The sequence below is a fragment of the Lissotriton vulgaris genome, chromosome 10, assembly GCF_964263255.1.
Source record: "Lissotriton vulgaris chromosome 10, aLisVul1.2, whole genome shotgun sequence".
Lineage (NCBI taxonomy): Eukaryota > Metazoa > Chordata > Amphibia > Caudata > Salamandridae > Lissotriton > Lissotriton vulgaris.
Genome location: NC_141698.1, coordinates 568327986 through 568345400, shown reverse-complemented (window position 1 = coordinate 568345400; position 17415 = coordinate 568327986).

Genomic DNA, 17415 nt, shown 5'->3' with positions numbered 1-17415 from the left:
TCATTTCCCCCTTTGTTTTGGCCTTCTCTTGTCTCTCGATCCTACCGAGAGACAAGATGGCGGCCGCTCCGGACTGTTTAGAATGTTGACAGACACCGGAGAGCCAATCAGCTTCGCTTCGCAAAGTTCCGATACGCGAAAAGTTCGCGAACCGGAGCGCTACCCGGAGCGCTGTTACAGATATATATCTTGTTTTAAACGTTAATTTCTCAAAATCCACTGAAGCACATATATTGAGACCTAGCAAAGGCACATCGGGCTAACAGTCCCTACAATTTTGCCAAGTTTCGTGGAAATCCATTCAGCCGTTCGGGCTAAAAGTGAGGCCAACCGCCCTATGGAAATTAACATGGGAAAAACGCGTTTTGGGACCCCCCTTTTTTCTCGGCCCCCCCTTGACGAACCCCCCCCCAAATTTCCAGGAGCTGCTCAGAAACAAAATGTGCCATTTTCCTGAAAATTTCAGCCAATTCCGTCCACAAACGCCAAAGTTATTAGGCATAGAATTTTCAAAAGTTCCATAGAGAAAAAATCCTAACTATATATACCTACTGGCTATCGCCAGTAGGTAATATATATATATATATATATATATAGATATATATATATATATATATATATCTATATATATATATATATATAGATATATATATATATATATATATATATATATATTCCAGCCAAATACTCTCCTTGTCAAGAAAAGAAATCCGGCCCACTTAAAGTTTGCAAAGCGTGTTTATTTCAAAACAGCTTTTCTCGACACGCTTCGCAGGTGAAACCTGCTTTTTTTGCGTGAAATATATATATATATGTATGTAGATTCGCTACATCAGCTGAAGCAGCCGCCCCAGCTCTCAAGTTAAATGACGAAAGAACAGACCCAGATTTTGTGCTTAATTGAGGTGTTTATTCTTCTCCAGCAAGCCTGCCGCCGCCTATATTTATATATATATATATATATATATTACCTACTGGCGGTCACCAGTAGGTAGTTATAGTTAGGACCTAGTTTCCATAGGAAATCCACAACATTCTATTTGGAATAACTTTGGCACCGGTGGACGAATCTTCATGAATTTCTCCAAGAAAATGGCCTGCTTGGTTCCGCTCCTTCACTGAACGTTTGGGGGTGATTCATCAAGTGGGGGCCGAGAAAAAAGGGGGTTCCCAAAACATGTTTTCCCATGCAATTTTCCATAAGGACCTTTAGCCAGGGCTACAGCCCGAACGGCTGAACGGAATTACACGAAACTTGGCAGAGAGGTAGAGTTCGGTTCTCAGATTGTGCTTTTTCGTAAATGGTGTAAATCTGTTCAGTAGTTTTTGAGAAAATTGCAAGTAAAATCATAGCGATATCTAGAGACGGGGTGCAGCACGCGTACGAAAATCCGTTCAATTACGAGCGCGAGCTGCATGCTGATTGGCTGTTAACTGTCTGTCAATGCTCGAAACCAGGAAGTGTTGGCGCCCATCTTGTGCCTCAGTAGAACCGAGTAACAAGAAAACAGTAAAGAAAGTTGAGAAATAAGGGAAGGGGGTATGCTACAAACATTTTGATCCTTTACGCTTGCTTAGGGGATTGTACATGGATGTTTAGGCTCTATTTTTCTTTTTCTTTTTTAAAAAGAAAAATCACGGAGTACACGTAAGGAAATACGTAGAATTACGAGCAGAAGCTGCATGCTGATTGGTTGTGAACTGTCTGTGAATAATCAATACCAGGAAGTGTTGGCAGCCATCTTGTTTGTCGCTAGAAGTGAGTCACAAGAAAACAGTAAACAAAGTTGAGAAATAAGGAAAGGGGACAGGGTAGAACCATCCTGACCCTGTCAGGGGTTAGGTTTAGAATTTTTAGGCTATTTTTTTAAATTTTATTTTGAATAGAAAAATCGCGGAGTACGAGTATTTACATGCACAAGCTGCATGCTGATAGGTTGTCGACACTCCAAACCAGGAAGTCTAGGCAGCCGTGTTGTTGAACGCTAGAACCGAGTCAGAAGAAAACAGTTAAAAAAAAACAAAAGGCAAGAAATAAGGAAAGGGGGCATGGTAGAACTATCCTGATCCTGTAGGTTTGCTATGGCGGTCATTCATGGATTTTTAAGCTCTATATATATATTTTTTTTTTTAGTAGAAAAATCGCGGGAGTTCGTGTATTTACGCATTATGATTGGTTGTCAACTGTCTGTCGACACTCCAAAGCAGGAAGTGTTGGCAGCCGTGTTGTTGGTCGCTAGAACCGAGTCACAAGAAAACAGTTAAAAAAATAAAATTAAAAAAAGGTGAGAAATAAGGAAAGGGGGCATGGTGGAAACATCCGGATCCTGTAGGCTTGCTCAGGGGGTCGTTCATGGATTTTTAAGCTCTATATATCTTTTTTATTTTGAATAGAAAAACTGCGGAGCACTCGTCTTTACGTGCATGCTGATTGGTTGTCAACTGTCTGTCGACACTCCAAACCAGGAAGTGTTGGCAGCCGTGTTGTTGGTCGCTAGAACCGAGTCACAAGAAAACTGTTTAAAAAAAAAAGTGAGAAATAAGGAAAGGGGGCATGGTAGAAACATCCTGATCCTGTAGGCTTGCTCAGGGGGTCATTCATGGATTTTTAAGCTCTATATGTTTTTGTTTTATTTACAATGGAAAAATTGTGGCGTTCGCGGACATCCAATCACGAGTTTCATGTTGATTGGCTGTCAACGCTTCAAAGTAGGACGTGTTAGCAGGCATGTTTTATTTTGAAGTGTGGCCAAGGGGGCTTACATGCCCCGGGGTCCGCCACCTTCCTGGGGCAGTAATCTTTAAAATAGGGTGGCCGTGAGAGCACGGACCTCCTAGCTCTGATGGTTACCACTTTTTGGGCTTTCTAATGTTGGGAGGGGGTAGCGCTGATTCAGTCCTGGAGCTCTTGATTGTTCTGGGGACCACCATGTATCAGGGCCGACTCCTGCAGTGTTCTAGGGTGTGTACCCCCTGGACAGTGCTGTTTGGTATGGTAGGGCGGGAGCGTCGCAGCTTCCACTTTAGCACAGCAAACCAGTTTCCTATTTGTAAGGGAGAGCAAGTTAAGCTGCTGTGTCTTTCAAGTAGGAATTAGATTGCTTTTTGTTAGAGAGCAACATGCCGGCTCTCGAAGGATGCGGAGAGACGGATGGGACCGTGTGGGCATTAGTGTTCCCCACATGGTTCCTAATGATATTTCTTGAATCTAGGGGAATGGGTTCATTTGCATCTCCTTAAACATTCGTACATATAGTTTTTGCAAAATTCTTTTTTGTGTTGGGGAACAGAGTATTAGTCCAGTGACTTTGTCATGCATGTATGTTTTTTCTTTTTCTTTACCTGTATTCTGTTTTATTTACGGTATGTTTCTACATCTCTTCAGAATGAGTTCCACAGCGTAGCGTCTGTGGCAGTGTTGTTTTTTGTTTGCCTCCCTCCACCCTAATTGACAACGTAATGGGGGCACTGCTGTTGTCTTTGTTTTAAGTTTGCAACACAGTAGGTAGGATAAATAAAGCACTTAACACAATGTAGCATGACACTATTTATTGTATTTACTTTTCCAATGTTTTTAAAATACTCATGTACAAAATATTGTTTTATTTGAAAAATAAATATTTAATATAATGTTTTTTGAATCACCACATGAGCTGATATTATAGTAAAGATAAAAAGAAGTGTTTATGTACAAGGAGCTACAACAGAAGAAATTCAGTATGGAAAATCAATAACAGAATTTGAACACATTTTCGAAATAAGTAACAGTGTCATAGAAGAGCTGAACATACTTTTTACAAGTAGCGAGAATGAAGAGGAAGATATAAATGCTGGAGATATTACCTGTGATTTGCTATATTAAAGGTTAGATGTTGATTTTCTGGAAGATTTACATTACATCGAGTATGATCATAGTTTTGAAATTGATAATGAGGTATATGGAATACATGATGAAATTATTTTAGGTCTATTAAGTTATGAGATGTTATAAGAATACAGTTATTAAAATGGCTGCAAGTCTGCAATTTACCCATTGCCTTTAGCCAGGGAAGTAGTTACAACAAAAAGGCTTGATGCAGGGACTTGACGTTCAATCAGAATGTGATATTGAATAATGATAGATAATACCAGTCAAGAAAGGCAGAAAGTGTGCAATTTAAGCACTGCTTTCGGCTGAGGTAGTTCATACTAATTAGAAGATAATGTCAAAAAAGAAATGTTGAGCATTGTGATGCTCCTGATCCATGCATTTCATTAGGTCGATCACAATAAATACATAGAATGTTAATTTCACTGAAATGAGGATTAATTTGTGGGTGTGGATTGCTTGCTGAATATGCTGCTGCAGCAATTGCTGTGCTTGGTGCATCAGTAGGTGGGTTCTCTCTGTAAATGAAAAGGAGGACATTTTTATGTGTTAGGCTTTATACGAATAATAGCCTGAAATGGATTGACACATTTATTAAGAATAGACTCATAGGTATTTAAATCCATCAGTTCAGAAGGAATTATTACGAAGTCTACATTATTATGCACAATACTCGGAGGTATTTTGTTTTTATCTAATTTGTCATAAAAATATTTAGAAATATGCTGATTAGAATGCATTTCAAAACAATTCTGTGATAAATAAGTTGCGAAATGTTTCATCATTAATATTTTCTTTTTTAAATGCAGATGAACAGTACTGGTTTGATTTTTATAATGAGTTTGTTGAAAACAAATGGAAGAATAATTTGGTGTTTTGGTGTTAGTGAAATCACCTACAACTTTGTAATATGTTGCTCACAATTATCCACAGTATAACATTGTACATTCTGTTCCACATTTTCTTCTATTAATACCTCAGTTTCTGCACGGTTTTCCTGAGGACCAAAGTAACTAAGCTGAATTTCTTCAGAGACATTTGTTACATCTGATACAGATGCACGGAAACGAGTACTGTTCAATTTTTTTAACATTAGTGTTGGAATGTTTGCGTAATACAATGTTCTGATTAATTTTTTGATTTGAGTATGATGAACTGGTAACATTCTGAATTGGTGAAAAACACTTTGGCATACTTTTTTAAAAAGACAAGGCAGGGAATGACTTTGCAAACCAGTATTTTCTCTCACTCTGCAAGAGTCTAGTGCGTGCCACATCTTAATCTTTTGTTGAACACTTTTGTTATTATACTTAGGTAAAAAGTTGCATTAAAAAAATTAATAGATTCTCAACTTACAGTATAAATACTACTACAATTGGAAGTGTTCACTGGAGTTTTAGAAAGTGTCCCTAAAAGTTACTTAGGTAACACTTCTTTTGCATTTCTAGGAACAATTTTGTGTTTCACAATATCACAGCCATTTCTAACCTCATAGGTATGAATACTAGTGTCATCTGTATGCAAATCATTTCTCTGAAGATAACTTGTCATTAAAAAAAGGCTTAGAACTTGATCTATTGTTTCATTCTCCTAAGAAAAATGTCTGAAAAATTATGTTTTAGTTTCTCTTTTCAATTAATTTTGGCCTTCATTAAAGGGATCGATGAATGCAATTTTGTCACAGTTAACAGAATGTGTGGACACAGTACAATTGTCTGACTTAAATAAAGCAAAGCTACATTCAATGTTGTCCTTAGTGTACAAGGAAAGGTGAATTGAAGTTGTTAATCCTCTTGTCTATAGTGTAGGTCGAAGGCAGTAGTTGACACAGAAATAGAGGAATGCTTTTTGTCTCTTTTTTAATACAAAATCTGAAAACATACAGTAGAAACATATATAATCAAAAGAATTGAAGGCTGAATTTCCTAATGTACAAACTGTATGGAAATGTGATGACATTGTGAAATTGTCTGTTTTAAATAAATCAAGAGTGTATTGAATGTTTTCTGTACTACTGGCGGTATTGGTATCTAGTTGTGAACTCTAGTGAGTGCAGAATTTATTGAAGGCTCTTCTTTGTAGACATAAGAGAAATTTACATGCAAAAGTGAATTGAAGTTGTGAACCCTGCTGTTCGTAATGTACATCGAAGGTAGTATCCGATACAAATATTGATGAATGCTATTTTGTACAGTTAACAGAATGTGAGGACATAGTATATTTGTCTCTGCCTTAAGGAAAGCAAGGCTGAATACAATGCTGTCCTTAATGTAGAAGCAAAGCTGAATGCAAGTTGTGTACCCTGCTGTCGGCAGATTAGATTGAAGGCAGTTGTTGATACAAAGATTGAAGAATGCTATTTAGTTGCAGATAACAGAATTTGACGTCACAGCAGAATTGTGTTTGGTTAAGGAAAGCAAGGTTGAATACAATGCTGTCCTTAATGTAGAAGTAAAGCTCAATTGAAGTTGTGAACTGAGCTGTCAGTAGTGTAGATTGAAGGCGGTTGTTGACACAAAGGTCGATGAATGCCATTTAGCCCCTTAAGTGCTGCCGCGGTGCATTGGCCGACGGCAGCACTACCTCCCCAGTGCTGCGCACGACCATTGGACGTCCATTCAGCACTAGTTCCAATGGACAGCACAGCACTGGGGAGGAATGTTTAATAGCATCTATGAGGTTAGTCACAGATAATAGAATCTCAGGATACAGTATAATTGTGTGTTCCTTAAGGAAAGCAAGGCTAAATGCATTGCTGTCCTTAATGTAGAAGGAAAGTTGAATTGAAGTTGGGAACCCTGCTGTTGGCAGTGTAGATAGAAGGTAGTTGTTGACATATTTTATTTATTTTTATTTATTTATTTATTTTATTTATTTATAGTGTTTTGTATAGCGCGAACAAGACCCGTGGGTATCAGAGCGCTTAACAAGGAAAGAATTACATATAGGCATTATAAAAGCAGTACTGACAGCAAGAGAATAATGAGGTAGAAAGCGATATACTGTATGGACGAGACTAACTACATATATTCAAAATGACTGTTCAATTAGCATTAGGTGGCGAGCAAGGTTTGGCTTGTGTCATAGAAACAAACCCTGCTCGTTGAGGTAGGGTTATGAGGCGTCCCAGTGCATATCAAGGATAATGAGTATAAATAAATCGGTGTGCTAGAAGATATATAGTATGATTGTGACATATAGTTAACGGTTCCACATAAATGGCTAAATAAATCAAGTGAGAAAGAAGTTCTATAGTGTGACTGTGAGATATAGTTAAAGTTCACACATAAATGAGGTAGCAGCAAAGTGTCAGAAGTTCTATAGTATGACTGTGGGATATAGTTAAAGTTCACACATATATGAGGTAGCAGCAAAGTGTCAAGTCTCGGCTTGCGCACGGCATCATTTCCTTATCCGCTGATGATCTTCCAATTTTCCAAGAAGAGGGCGGCCCTTAGTTAGCTGAGTTGCACATCCCAGTGATCGGTAGGTTTCTCTAAGTAGGGTATTTACTCATCAAGTGGCTCTTCAGTTCTCGTTTGAATGTTGCTGTATTTTGAATCTTCCTGATGTTTGGAGGGAGTGAATTCCAGATTCTGGGGGCAGCTCCGGAGAATGCTCGGTTGTAGGTCTTTTTCTTGTGGAAAAAGGCTGGTCGTAATAGCAAATCTTTTGCGCTTCTAGTTGATCTGTTACCTCCTGAGAGCTTAAGTTTCTTGGCTAGGTATCTAGGCGTGTTGTAATGTACAGCTTTATGCGTGATACAGGCCATCTTCATTTGAATTCTAGCCTCGTAAGGTAGCCAATTTAGTGCTTTCAGGCGAGGGGATATGTGATCGAATTTCTTCGTTCCCGTAATGAGTCTCACCGCTGCGTTGAGGCAGGCTTTTAGTGGTGCTGTGGATGATTTTGGCAAGCCTGCTAATGTGGTGCAGCCGTATTCGATCCTAGAGATGACTAGTGATTGGATAGCCAGTTTTAGATCTGTCTCAGAGATAAAGGGTTTCAGCTTTCTTAAGTAAGACAGGTGGAAGCGGGCGCTCTTGGCCAACGAGTTAATATGGTTTTTCATGTCGAGGTTCTTATCTAGTGTAATTCCTAGTGATTTGGCTGAATTAACTAGGGTCGGGGTGCAGTCTAGCGCTGTCACCAATTTAGTCCACTCTTTAACTTCAGATTGGCTCCTTGTTGGTGAGATTAGTAGGAATTCTGTTTTCTGGGCGTTTAGTTTCAGATGGTTCATTGTTAACCATCGCAAAGCACTCTTTAGTGTCTTGTTCATTAAGTCAATGTCCTCAAGGGAGGCGATCTTCAAGTATAATTGCGTGTCATCCGCATACATGTGATAGGATACCTGAGATTTTTGGAGGATCTCCGTGAGAGGTTCTACATATAAGTTGAATAGATCTGGTGATAGCGTTGAGCCTTGTGGGACCCCGACTGCGTTGGGGCTCGGGGATGAGATTGCTTGGTTAACCAGGAATCGCTGAGACCTGTTCTGTAGGAAAGAGTTGAACCATTTCAGCACGTTTCCCGACAGACACATCCTGTCATGAAGTCTGGTCATTAGCACTTCGTGCTTTACCGTATCAAATGCTGATGATAGGTCTAGGAGGATCAGTAGGCAAGATTGATTACTGTCTAGGGCTTGTAGGGCGTCATCAACAATGTGCAGGATCGCAGTTTCCGTACTGTTCCCTGTTCTGAAGCCTGATTGGCAATCATCTAGAAGCGAGAATTTAGCGATGTGTTGACTTAGTTGGCCCTGTACGCATTTCTCAATGAGTTTAGCCAGTAGAGGGATGTTGGTCACTGGCCGATAGTTGTTCGGGTCTGTAGCATCAGCTGTCGGTTTTTTGAGGATGGGCATCACCTGCCCTGTTTTTAGACAGTCTGGGAGGGTTCCTTGTGCCAGTGAGGTGTTTATTATCTCGGTCCATATTGGAACTAGAGTGTGGCTGATTTCTCTTACACACTTTCCTGGTAAAGGGTCTTGAAAGTGGTTATTCGGTTTGAGTTCCGCCAGCGTTCTGGCGATCTTTTCCTGGTCGAATAGCTCAAATGTGTCCCATTTTGCCTTATTTTTAGTTTGGAGACTCTCCGGGGAGATGTTGGTCTCATTACTAGGTGGAGGTAATGACTTGAGGTTAGTTGCTGCAGTAGTAAGATCATCTTCAAGCAATTTAGATTTTTCCGTGAAAAATGCAGAGAATTCCTCGCAGCTTATGGGAGTCTTTGTATTCTCTAGAACCGTTTTGGCTAGTTTATTTGATTGTTGTTTTAGAATCTCGAAGAGTTTTCTTGGTCTGTTTCTGGCATTGTTCAATTCAACTCTGATAAATTCTTTTTTGGAGTTGATTATTTTCTTGTTGTATTCTTTCCTTGTTTTTCTGAGTGCTTTCAGCTCGGGGGAGGAGGGATGTTGTCTCCACCTCCTTTCGGCCATTCTCAGTTTGCGCCTGTCCTCATTCAATGATTCGTTAAACCAAGGATTTTTTGGTTTCTCTGATACCTGTTTCAGTTTTTGGGGCATGGTGTCATTGACGATATTACCGATCGAGGTTATGTAGTGATCCGTCAACTCATTGACATTCTGCTTGTTGTTGGGTGGCTTCAGGTCTTTCTCACACCTTTTCACCAGTCGATCAATGTTAGCCTCTTTTGTGTCTCGGGTCAGTTTCTTGAGCTTGCGTGGTTGCACGGTCCTGCCCTTTGTCATTGTAGGTATCGCAAATGTTATGATGTGATGGTCAGACCAGTCACATGGGTCTATAGCAAGGATAGAAGTCTCATCCTTTCTTGAGATAATCCAGTCTAAGGTCGCTCCTCGTGAATGAGTGGGTTGGTTGCAAGCTTGTACAAGATTTAGCTCATTGAGGAAGTTTTTAAGCGAGTTGACCAGTTTGTCACCGCCGTCATTCCAATGGAGGTTAAAGTCACCTAGGAATATGTTATTGGCGTCCGAATTAGAGTTGGTCGTTAAGATCTCCATCAGTTGTTCGGTGAACTTTGCGTTCTCTCCTGGTGGGTGGTAAAATATATGCAACTTGCAACTTTGATTCTTTGGTGTTCTCACATTAATACCAAGGTATTCACAGGATTCTAAGGGGTCAGAATGGAAATGGCCGATCTCGATCTCCGACCGGTGAATGCAAGCTATGCCTCCTCCCACATTCCCTGGTCTGTCTAGTCTGACGATGTTATATTGTGGCGGTATTAAGAGATCCATGGTAGGAGAGGATGATTCATTGAGCCATGTTTCCGTGAGGATGGCCAGATCAATTTCCTTATTGATGATGAGGGCGGCTATGTCTGCTGCATGTTTAGTTGCCGAACGACAATTAAGTAGAAGGCAGTTCAGGGGTTTCTGTGCTTTAACTAGTTTTCCATTATCCGATTCAGATGCAATAAGCTGAATATGTTGTAGATTTTGGTGAATTGCTTTCCTGTCATTCTTTCTGGCCCTTCTACTAGAGTCGATAGGTACTGTTTTGATATTCTCCTCCTTACTACGGGCAGGTTGTTCATACGACCTGAGTAAGGCCCTAGTTTCTTCATTCGACAAGGGCTTGGTCCTGTTAGGTCTATTGTTTCTAAGTACCAGATTCTGGATGTGTGAAACCTTGGTGTGGGTGCTTATCATCGTCTCCCAGATTTTTCCAATTGTCTGTGAGACTTTCAACGAGTTTTGTGCCAGGTAAAAGATCGGTGAATGCAAGTTGTCAACTCAGTTGTCCGCAGTGTAGATTGAAGGTGGTTGTTGACAGAAAGATTGAATAATGCTATTTAGTTACAGATAACAGAATCTGAGGACATAGAATTGTATTTGTGATAAGGAAAACAGTGTTGAATGTAATGCGGTCCTTAATGTAGAAGGAACGCTCAATTGAAGTTGTGAACTCTGCTATCTGCAGTGTAGATTGAAGGCCGTTATTGAGACAAAGATTGAAGAATGCTATTTAGTTACAGATATCAGAATCTGAGGACATAGAATTGTATTTGTGATAAGGAAAACAGTGTTGAATGTAATGCAGTCCTTAATGTAGGAGGAAAGTTCAATTGAAGTTGTGAACTCTGCTGTCTGCAGTGTAGATTGAAGGCAGTTGTTGAGACAAAGATTGAAGATTTCTATTTAGTTACAGATAACAGAATCTGAGGACAGAGTAGAATTGTATCTGTGATAAGGAAAACAGTGTTGAATGTAATGCGGTCCTTAATGTAGAAGGAAAGGTGAATTGAAGTTGTGAACCCTGCTGTCTGCAGTGTAGATCGAAGGTAGTTGTTGACAGAAAGATCGCTCAATGCAAGTTGTCAACCCAGTTGTCCGCAGTGTAGATTGAAGGTAGTTGTTGACAGAAAGATTGAAGAATGCTATTTAGTTACAGATAACAGAATCTGAGGACATAGAATTGTATTTGTGATAAGGAAAACAGTGTTGAATGTAATGCCGTCTTTAATGTACAAGGAAAGCTCAATTGAAGTTGTGAACTCTGCTGTCTGCAGTGTAGATTGAAGGCAGTTGTTGAGACAAAGATTGAAGAAAGCTATTTAGTTACAGAAAACAGAATCTGAGGACATATAATTGTATTTGTGATAAGGAAAACTGTGTTGAATGTAATGTGGTCCTTAATGTAGAAGGAAAGCTAAATTGAAGTTGTGAACTCTTCTGTCTGCAGTATAGATTGAAGGCAGTTGTTGACACAAAGATTTAAGAATGCTATTTAGTTACAGATTACAGAATGTGAGGATTGAGTAAAATTGTATCTGTGATAAGGAAAACAATGTTAAATGTCATGCGGTCCTTAATGTAGAAGGAAAGCTGAATTGAAGTTGTGAACCCTGCTTTCTGCAGTGTAGATTGAAGGCAGTTGTTGACAGAAAGATTGAAGAATGCTATTTAGTTACAGATAACAGAATCTGAGGACATAGAATTGTATTTGTGATAAGGAAAACAGTGTTGAATGTAATGCCGTCCTTAATGTACAAGGAAAGCTCAATTGAAGTTGTGAACTCTGCTGTCTGCAGTGTAGATTGAAGGCAGTTGTTGAGACAAAGATTGAAGAAAGCTATTTAGTTACAGATAACAGAATCTGAGGACATATAATTGTATTTGTGATAAGGAAAACTGTGTTGAATGTAATGTGGTCCTTAATGTAGAAGGAAAGCTCAATTGAAGTTGTGAACTCTTCTGTCTGCAGTATAGATTGAAGCCAGTTGTTGACACAAAGATTTAAGAATGCTATTTAGTTACAGATTACAGAATGTGAGGATTGAGTAAAATTGTATCTGTGATAAGGAAAACAATGTTAAATGTCATGCGGTCCTTAATGTAGAAGGAAAGCTGAATTGAAGTTGTGAACCCTGCTTTCTGCAGTGTAGATTGAAGGCAGTTGTTGACACAAAGATTGAAGAATGCTATTTAGTTACAGATAACAGAATTAGAGGTCACCGTAGAGTTGTCTCTGCCTTAAGGAAAGCAAGGCTGAATGCAATGCTGTCCTTAATATAGAAGGAACGCTGAATTCAAGTTGTGAACTGAGCTGTCTGCAATGTAGATTGAAGGCAGTTGTTGACACAAAGATTGAAGAATGCTATTTAGACACACATAACATAATTTGAGGTCACAGTAGAATTGTCTCTGGCTTAAGGAAAGCAAGGCTGAATACAATGCTGTCCTTAATGTAGAAGGAAAGCTCAATTGAAGTTGTGAACTGAGCTGTCCGTAGTGTAGATTGAAGGCAGTTGTTGACACAAAGGTCGATGCATACCATTTAGTCACAGCTAATAGAATCTCAGGATACAGTATAATTGTGTGTGCCTTAAGGAAAGTAAGGTTAAATGTAATGCTATCCTTAATGTAGAAGGAAAGTTGAATTCAAGTTGTGAACTTGGCTGTCCACAGTGTAGATCAAAGGTAGTTGTTGACAGAAAGATCGGTCAATGCAAGTTGTGAACCCCGCTGTCTGCAGTGTAGATTGAATAATTGATAATCCTAGGCAAGAAAGGCAGGAAGCGTGCATCTAAAGCAACAAAGTTCTGTGGAGTTTGCGATGAGGAGTGGTCGAAGTAGGACGCATTGGTAACAAAGTCTTTATAATCAAGTTTTCTAATAAATATTGGTTGTTTATTTACAGAAGTAAGTTGAAGTACATCTCTGAAAAATTTGATATATTTTTTTCTAATTAAGTCTCATTCAATATGGTGATGTGGTGATTTTTTGTGCACTGAGTAAGTAATGTTTGGCTCCGAGGTTGAATGTACCCAGTGATGATGTGTGGTTGGGCGGGGTATAGCAATTGAATTAATGTGTTATGTCGATTGAATTCTGCATGAATTCCATTTAAAAGGGACAGTATGGCTCACTGTGACGTAAAACTGTTCACTCTTTTTTTGTGATGATTTATGGTGCAGTGAGTAAGTAGTATGTTTGGCACTGAGCTTGTATGTTCCCTGTTCAGTGTGTATTGAAGGTAGTTGTTAACAGACATAGACAAATGGTATTTGTCACTTATTTACAGAAAATCTGAAGACATACAATAGAAGCAGCTCTAAATTAAATAAATGAAGTCTGAATTTCCTATTCTTCAAACTGTTAGGAAATGTTAGGACATTGTGAAATTGTCTATGTTTTAAATACATTGAGATTGTGTTGAATTTTTTCTGTAGTGCTGGCAGTGTTGGTATCTAGTTGTGAGCTCTACTGAGCGCAGAATTGATTGAAGGCACTTCTGAGGGCTCATATTGAGGAGAAATTTACATGGAAAACTGAATTGAAGTTGTGAACCCTGCTGTCTGTAATGTAGCTCGAAGGTACTAATCCATACAAACATTGATATATGCTATTTTGTACAGTTAACAGAATTTGAGGACAGAGTACAATTGTGTCTGCCTTAAGTAAAGCAAAGCTGAAAAGAATGCTGTCTTTAATGTAGAAGGAAAACGGAATTAAAGTTGTGAACCGAGCTGTCTGTAGTGTAGATTGAAGGCAGTTGTTCACACAAAGATCAATGAATGCTATTTAGTGACAGATAAAAGGAACTGAGGATACAGTATAATTGTCTCTGCCTTAATGAATGGAAGGCTGAATACAATGTGGTCCTTAATGTAGAAGGAAGGTGAATTCAAGTTGTGAACCCAGCTGTTCGTAGAGTAGATTGAAGGCAGTTGTTGACACAAAGATTGAAGAATGCTATTTAGACACAGATAAGAGAATCAGAGGACACGGCATAATTGTCTGTCTTAAATAAATTGAGAGTAATAAGTCATACTCTGTTTTAAGATTTTTTTGCATTTTTAAATGCACTAAGGCAAGCATTAAGTTTGATACCATGCTGATGTCATCAATATTGAGATCTTTAATTTTCTTACAGAGTCTTCACAACAAGCTTCTCCAGATGGCTTGTGGTATTGTAATTTGTTGTCATGCTCCAGAGGTAGATTAAGTAAAAAATGTAATGTAGCATTGGAAATGTTATTATTTAGTCATATTTGGAATATATGGAATTTATTACAATTATATGATTCTAGTCATGGAAGTATTCTATAAGATACAAGAATTGGAAAAAAGAGTGAACATGGCAAAGAAGTTTTATAGATACGATTACTTTGCAATTTGTTTGCAAATGAAAATATTGTTTCTGAGTTTAAAGCTATTTTTAGAATGATTGATAACCCTAGTTAAGAAACGCAGCTAGTGTGTAAATTTCGAACTGCCTTCGGCTGGGGTAGTAGCTACAATGAAAAGACTCGATAAAGGGTCTAGAATTTGAATCAGAATATGAATTTGAAGAATAATTGATAATCCCAGCAAAAAAGGCAACAAGTAGGTGTGTGTATGTGGGGATGATGTGTTCATTGAGTGGAAGATGAATAAGGTAAAAAATAAGAAAGGGTGCAGACGTGCAAAGTACCCACTGCCTTGTCAGGGAAGTTGTTCTTTAGATATTCAGCTCATTACACAGACTGTGCGTAGCAAGAAAGGATTACAGTGTAGAAATTAACAACTGCTATTTAAGGGGAGGTAGTTACAAAGAAGGCTGAATACAGCGTCTGTACTTTGAATTTGGATTATAAGAATAATAATTCATAACCCCTGCGAAGAAAGGCAGCAAGTGCAACATTTTCAACTGTCTTCTGTTGGGGTAGTATCTACATAAAAAGTTCTTAGCAGAGATACTGAAGATACATTTGGACTCAAAGCTGAATTTAAGTTGTGAACTCTGGTTTTTGCAGTGTAGATTGAAGGCAGTTGTTGACAGAAAGATTGATGAATGGTATTTCGTTACAGTTAAGTGAATCTGAGGACACAGTACAATTGTCTCGGTTATAAAAAAAAGCAGAGTTGGATTTAATGGTGTTCTTAGTGTAGATAGAAAGGTGTATTGAAGTTGTGAACTCTGCTGTCCGTAGTGTAGATTGAAGGCTCTAGTGAGCACAGTTATAGATGAATGCTATTTGTCACATTCTTTTACAAAATCGAAGACATAGAATCCATTAGTCTGTACCTTCAATAAACAAGGTTGGATTACATTTTTTTCTATAATAGTAGTGGTGCTACTGGTATGAAGTTTTGAACTCTAGTGACCACAGAATATATTGGAGGCAGCTCTTGGCTCAGATAGTGAAGACAAATGTAGATTGAAAGATGAATTGAAGTTGTGAACACTGCTGTCTGCAGTGTAGATTGAAGGCTGTTGTTGACAGAAAGATCGATGAAAGCTATTTGGTCAATGTTTGCATGTTTGCATAACCGGAGGACACAGTATAATTTGTTAACCATAGACCATACTGGCTCTTTTTTAATATGGGTAGACTTTTATTAAGCTTTTTATTATACATGAACGGCAGGAAGTGCACAAATTACCCACTGCCATTGAGGAGTAATAGTTATGAAGAAGGCTCAATAAAGGGCCTGCACTTTGAATTTTAAGAAAAATAATTGATGAGGCCAGCTAAGAAAGGCAGGAAGTGTGCACATTTCCCACTGCCTTCTGGCAGTGCAGTATCTACATGAAAAAAGGCTTGATAAAGGGACTTGAGTTTGAATCAGAATATGAAATTCAAGAGTATTTGATAATCCCAGCCAAGAAAGGCAGGAAGTGTGCAAATTTCTCACTGCCATCGGCTGGGTTAGTAGCTATAACAAAAAGGTTTGATAAAGGGCCTGCATTTTGAATATGGATATGAAATAGAAGAATAGTTGTTACCATAGCCAAGAAAGGTAGAAAGTATGTGTATGTGTATGTGTAGATGTTGTGTTGATTGAGGGGAAGATGAATAATGTAAAAATACAAGAAAGGTTGAAAGTGTGAAAATTACCCGCTGCCATTCACGGGTAGTATTTACCAAGAAGGCTCAATAAAGAGCCTGTACTTTGAATTTGTATTGCAAGAAGGATAATTGATTACCGCAGTCAAGAAAGGCAGCAAGTGTGCAAATTTCCCACTGCCTTCGGCTGGGGTAGTAGCTACAACAAAAAGGCTTGAAAAAGGACCTTGACTTTGAATCAGAATATGAAATTGAAGAATGATTGATAACCCCAGGGAAGAAAGGCAGCAAGTATGCAAATTTCATACTGTTTTAGGCCTGGGTAATTGTTACTATAAAAAGGCTTGATAAAGGGCTTGCATTTTGAAAAGCAATATGAAATAGAAGAACAGTTGAGAACCATAGGTAAGAAAGGCAGCAAGTAGTTGTGTGTATGTGTAGATGTTGTGTTGATTGAGTGGAAGATGAATAATGTGAAAAAATAAGAAAGGCTGCAAATGTGGAAGTTATCCACTGCCATTCACGAGTAGTAGTTACCAAGAAGGCTCAATAAAGGGTCTGTACATTGAATTAGGATAAAAAACATTGGAAGATTTGATAACCATAGACCATACTGGCTCTTTTTTTAATATTGGTAGACTTTCATTAAGGTTTTTAATATACATGAATGGCAGGAAGTGAGCAAATTATCCACTGCCATTGATGAGTAATAGTTATGAAGAAGGCTCAATAAAGGGCCTGCACTTTGAATTCCAATTTGAAGAAAAATAATTGATAAGCCCAGCTAAGAAAGGCAGCAACTGTGCATATTTCTCACTGCCTTCTGGCCATGCACTATCTACATGAAAAAGGTTTGATAAAGGGTCATGAGTTTGAATTAGAATATGAAATTGAAGAGATTTGATAATGTCAGCCAAGAAAGGGAACAAGTGTGCAAATTTCGCACTGTCATCGCCTAGGTTAGTAGCTACAACAATAAGGTTCGATAAAGGGCCTGTTCTTTGAATACGGATATGAAATAGAAGAATAGTTGATAACCATAGCCAAGAGAGGCTGGGAGTAAGTGTGTGTATGTGTAGATGATGTGTTGATTGAGTAGAAGATGAATAATGTGAAAAAATAAGAAAGGACGCAAGTGTGGAAATTATCCACTGCAATTCATGAGTAGTAGTTACCAAGAAGGGTCAATCAAGGGTCTGTCCTTTGAATTAAGATAAGAAACAGTAGATTTGATAAACATAGACCATAGTGGCTCTATTTTAATATTGGTAGACTTTTGT